General features: G+C 53.2%; 1 protein-coding gene across 1 annotated transcript in view; it reads left to right on the top strand.

Annotated features, from left to right (window-relative positions):
• Window positions 1-2728: 2728 nt before the first annotated feature.
• Window positions 2729-5381, top strand: part of SAMD14 (sterile alpha motif domain containing 14) — a 17547-nt gene continuing 14894 nt past the window's right edge. The window contains exon 1 of the mRNA XM_012803019.1: window positions 2729-3102. The gene's annotated coding sequence lies outside the window, so the exon portion shown is untranslated. The remainder of the gene's footprint in view (window positions 3103-5381) is intronic.

The raw sequence follows: 5381 nt of genomic DNA, 5'->3' as shown, positions 1-5381 counted from the left end.
AGACTCTGTCTCAAAAAAAAATCCTAGTTGTACACCTTGGGGCCATGTGCTCCTGCCACCCACCTAAGGGTGACCTAGAAACCTGAGGATGGTGATTGTGCCTCCCATGGCAGCATCTCCTTAGAATGGATCATCCTTAGAATACTTCAGGAACCCTGAGGATGCTGAAGACAGATCTAGGTAGCTGAGTCACAAGATCAGAGACTACCAAACCACAGGTTGTAGCTCCAGAGTTAAAAGTCACTAAAAACCTAGCTTAGGGTTCAGTGCCCGTAGTTCAGGGTGCCAGCCACATACATCAAGGCTGGCGGGTTTGAACCTGACCCAGGACTGCTAAACAACAATGACAACTGCAACAACAACAACAAAAAGCCAACTCCCCTATAGTTGTGGGAGGCTGAGGCAAGAGGATTACTTAAACCCAAGAGTTTGCAGTTGCTATGAGCTGTGATGCACAGCACTGTACTGAGGGCAACATAATGAAACTGTCTCAAGAAAAAGGAAAGCAAAGCTAGCTAAGATGTGCCAAGGAGTGAAATGGCTGGACCTTCCTGGCAGGCGTGAGGGTTATGGTGAGGTTTCTGCTAGGCCCACAGGCTAAGCATCCAGGGTGTGGTCCCACTGTCCCCAGCTGTCCTGTGTATTAGGTGAGGGAGGGGCCTATACATGGCATGTTCCAAAAGGTGAGCCAAGTATCCCCATTGTGTTTAGCCTGAGTTATGCGGCCGGGGGGTGTTGTATATGACTTCCCTTTGAGTTTTCAGGCCTAAGGTGTGACTTGCCCATGATATACAGCATGTCCATGTTTGAGGCTGTGTCACCTGGCTGGAGGAAGGCTTATGTGAGACTTGTCACCTAAGTCCTTTCCCCACCCCCATCACCTGCCCAGTTTTTGCAGTCTGAGTAGGTTCACTTGCCATAAAGGAAAGAAATCAGATAAGGAGGATCTTCACATGTCCCAGAAGTTTAGGACTGCCTGGGTGCAGGGGGTCCTCCCAGGTCCAATAGCCTAGCAGATGCCCTCCCATACATTCCCCTTGTCCCCAGCACTGACCTTACATACCCCATCTCCTCAGCTCTTTAGAACTATAGGAGCTGTGTAATCAACCACCCCACATAGCCCACCACCCAGATCTTATTAGATGCCTGCAAACCACATCCTCTTTAAAGACCCCAACATAGCCCTTACAGGCTATCATCAGAGACACCAATCCCTTCTCAGATCCCCACAATCTAGCTGGCATCTTGTGACTGCTGGCAGATTCTAAAGATACCCAGAGACCCCCAAACTCTCACAGATCTCCTCGGAAGCCCTTAGCCCTTAATTCTGTCCCCACTCATCTTTGCTAAGATCATTTTGGCTCAACATACCACTTGCCACAGTGCTTTGGACTGCAGAATGTCCTGTGAACCATCCGGGAACTCTAGCTCCACAGACTCTGCATCTCTCCATGCTGGGCCCCTTGTCCAGCTTCCTCACTTGTTCCCAAACAAACACTTTGCTTCCTTTAAGTTTCTTTACTCTGAGGTAGTGGGTAACAGAAACACTTACTTTGTGGGTTTATTGTGAGGGTGACAATAAATAATTGGGGAGTGCCTGGCACACCCCAAGCTGCACCGTATGGCAGCTAGTTGTTGCTTCTCACAGTATCTCCCCTGGCTGACCTGCCACCACCTCCAGCTCAGCAGGTCCAAGTCTGATCTCATCCTTCTCCATGCCCACTCTGCTCCAGGGCTCCCAGCCTCAAGTTCAGCCAGTCCCCCAAATCCTGTCACTTTCTTCATTTTGACATCCTGAATAGTTCTCCACATGATCTTTCATCTTCATGCCCGCTGCCACTATCTCTCAACAGTTTCCTGAGCGGTTTCCTGGCTTCAGGCTGCTTTCTGAAATTCATTAACTCTTCTGAAGAGCCAGGGAGCTTCCTAAACGAAAATCTGAGTCCCTTCCTCCTCCATTACTTCCCTCCTCCCCTGTGGCTAGTAGAATAAAGTGCAAGCCCCCCCATTTCTCTCTTCTCATTCTCTTGCCCACCCACCCTCATGTCCCTCTGGCACTTCCCCGTACCCTGGCCTGTAGGGGTCGCCAACACATCACCCCACCCCAAGCAAATCCTCCCTGCCCACTCTACCCCTGCCTCAACCCGGCCTCTGGCAGGCCAGGCCTCCTTGGTGTGTCTTCTCTGCCCACACTGAAGTGTCCTCTATGAACGGGCCCACAGCACCGGCCCCACTCATCTGTGTTCCTGACAGCACAGCGAGCCCCTCTAGCCTGGGCACCCCGGCTGTTAGGTGGACGTTTGTTGAATGAATGAATGAATGAATGAACGAAAAGCTGTCACAGGCCTGACAGGGCAGAAGGAAGCCCCACGGGTCCCATGGCGGGGTGATCTCCCCAGCCGCTCCCACCCGCGCCAACTCGGGGGTTCCGCGTATCCGCGGGCAGAGAAGTACAGACAACTAAGATCCCCCGGCCGGGCGCCGCGCCGGCCGCCTCCTCCCACTGCGTCCTCCCGCCGCCTCCGCCCCTCCCTCCTTCCCTCCCGCTCTTTGTCTCCGGGGCGCCGGGCCTCCCCGCCACGCGCCCCCTGCATTGCCCCTTCTCTCAGGGACCTCCGCGGACCCCAGCTGACGCGACACTGTGAGAGTCTGCCAGCCCGGCTGGGGGCCCCGCATACGGCCAGGCCTGGCGGGCGGGGGCGGGGCGGGAGGTGGCGCTCCTCTCTCCCGCTCTTCTCTCTCTCTCTCTCTCTCTCTCTCTCTCTCACACACACACACACACACACACACACGCACACGCACGCACACACGGAGCATCCTCCCGTCAGGTCTCCCCGTCCAGCCCCGCCCGCGCCTCCTGCTTCCAGCAAACCTTCTTCCTCTCTTCACACCCTCCCCCCCGCCTTCCTTTCCCTTCGGCTCCCGGACCCTCCCCACCGACCCCTATCCGACCCCCGGGATGGAGCAGCTGGAGCCAGCCCGGAGTCCCCCGCGGCCGGGGTGACGGTGCCCCCGCCCCTCTCCCGCCCGGCCCCCGCCTCGAGCACCATGGGCCTGAGGGGTTCCCGGGGCGCCGGACACTGAAGATGACCGAGGCTGGAGGTGAGGGGCCAGGCCCCCTGGAGCGGACCGGGTGGCAGGGCTGGGGGCCACTCGGGCTTGCGTTGGGACCCTGAGTGGGGTTGGATGGGGCCAACGGACTTGGGCCTTTCTTCTCCTATCCCCAGGGGGACCACCCGGCACTGGGGTGCTGGGCTGTCAGGGGAGGGGGCGGAGATAGGATTTGTGTCCCTAATCCCCTCCCTCCAGCAGGATGCCCAGAGAAATTAATAAAAAGCTGCTGTGGGGGGAGGGGGGAGAGGGCTTAACTCTTTCTTGCTCGAGGCGGAGTTGGACTGATGGAGAGAAACTAGCTACTGGGCTGTGATTGGGAAAAGAAGCCCGGGGAGTGGAGTAGGTGCCCTGTCCCCATATCCTCACCCCATCTCCAAGTGTTTTGAGGGGCGATTCACTCCTGCAGACTTCCCCAAGTCTGGTGCCAGAGGAAGGCTAGCCCTAAGGGAAGGGGCATCGCTACTCTAGCTCCACAACTACCTCCCCACCCCCATCCTCCTTTCCCGTCCATCCTTTCCCGGCCTTTCCCAGCTGCACTTCTCTCTTGGTCTCTTTCTCCTTTTGCAGGTCCCCCTTGCTCTTGCCTGCCCTGCTGTCCTTGAACTCCACCCTTGGGGCTTCACTCAGGGCCACAGGAGTCCTCTGTCTCCTCTGCTGCTTTCCTGGCCCCCCTCTGATCGCTTTCTTGCGCTTCCTGCTCAGCAGCCCTGCCAACCTGTGTGTGCAGCTCTTCTGTTCTTACTCCCTTCTCTGTACCTTCCCCAGGGCTGGGGCACCCTTTCTTTCTCTTTCTCCTTCCCTCCAGTCCTGTGAGTTCACCGGCCTCCCTCTCTACCTTGGAAGGGTCAAAAGTCATCAGTGCTCTTCTGAAAGCCTTTGGGGAAGGGATGGTGTGGTGACTCCAGAGCTCAGACCTGTGTCCAGAGGAACAGGTTCTTCCCCTCTGTGCAAGCTACCTGATTGAATGTGTGTGTGTGAATGTGATTGTTGAGTGTGTATGTGTGTATGTGTATAGGAGTGGGAGGTGGGGATTGGTCTCTAATTTTCCAAAGCTCAGTTTTGGAAGGAGAGAATTGTGTGGAAGACGCCTGGTGACCCCACTGGATAGCCTACTTCCCTATAGTTCCCTATGGTACCTTGTAGGGAGGGTCCTCCATACATATGCCCGGAAGTTAGTGCTTGAACGGTGGGAAGAATGGGAAAGAAAACAGTTTATGCTGAATCAGGATGGATCTAGAACCTTTCTTCCTGTATGAGGGACCAGATGGGATGGCAGACTGCCCCTAAGAATGAACCAAATTTCCTCATTCAATCTCAAAGCCTTATCTGACTAGGACCCAGCTACCATCTCCTCCAGAAACCTATCTTAGGTAGCCCTACCTTCTACTATTTGTCCACATAATTTCTAAGTCCATCCTACTCCAACCACTAGGAAATGGGGAATGTTTCATATTTCACTGATTCCCTAAATGTGTCTTTTCTGCCCCCCATCAGATGCGGGGAGGGGGGTGCTCACTGAGAAGAGAGGGGCTGTGTATTCTCCCATCAGACTAAGGACTCTATAAAAATAGGCACTCTCCCATTAGAATGGATGATCTCTGAGGGCAGTAATGTTGACTTCTCTCCTCTGACTACTAAGAATAGAGATCCCACGTGGGTTTTTTGTTTTTTGAAGAGAAAGAGTCTGGCTCTGTCCCCCATGCTAGAGTGCAGTGGCCTGATCACAACTCACTCTAACTTCAAACTCCTGAGCTTAAAGTGATCCTCCTGCCTCAGCTTCCCAAGTAGCTAGACTACAGGCTCCCTTTCTTCTACCCCTATCCCCTCCCCTAGCAGCGCCCTTTCCTCATAAGCAACCCCCAAACTGTAGATCACCACCTAGGATAGAGCTGAGGTGTAAGAGACCTCTTCTTACTTTTTAAAATTTATTTTCATTTCTTTTTTTAAATTTTATTTTATTTCTTATTTTTTTAATTTTTAAAATTTCTTTTCTTTTATTTTTTTTGTTTTTTGTTTTTTGTTTTTTGGCCAGGGCAAGGTTTGAACCCACCACCTCCTATATATGGGACTGGCGCCCTACTCCTTTGAGCCACAAATGCCCTTTCATTTCTTTTTTAAATTTAATTAATTAATTAATTAATTAATTTTGAGACAGAATTTCATTTTGTAGCCCTCGGTAGAGTGCTATGGCATCACAGCTCACAGCAATCTCCAACTCTTTGGCTTGAGAAATTCTCTTGCCTCAGCCTCCTGAGTAGCTAGGACTA

Source organism: Otolemur garnettii, unplaced genomic scaffold (assembly GCF_000181295.1).
Source record: "Otolemur garnettii isolate 467f Iridium unplaced genomic scaffold, OtoGar3 scaffold00018, whole genome shotgun sequence".
NCBI lineage: Eukaryota > Metazoa > Chordata > Mammalia > Primates > Galagidae > Otolemur > Otolemur garnettii.
The sequence above is the reverse complement of the archived record's forward strand: the minus strand, read 5'-3'. Positions and strand labels throughout refer to the sequence as shown.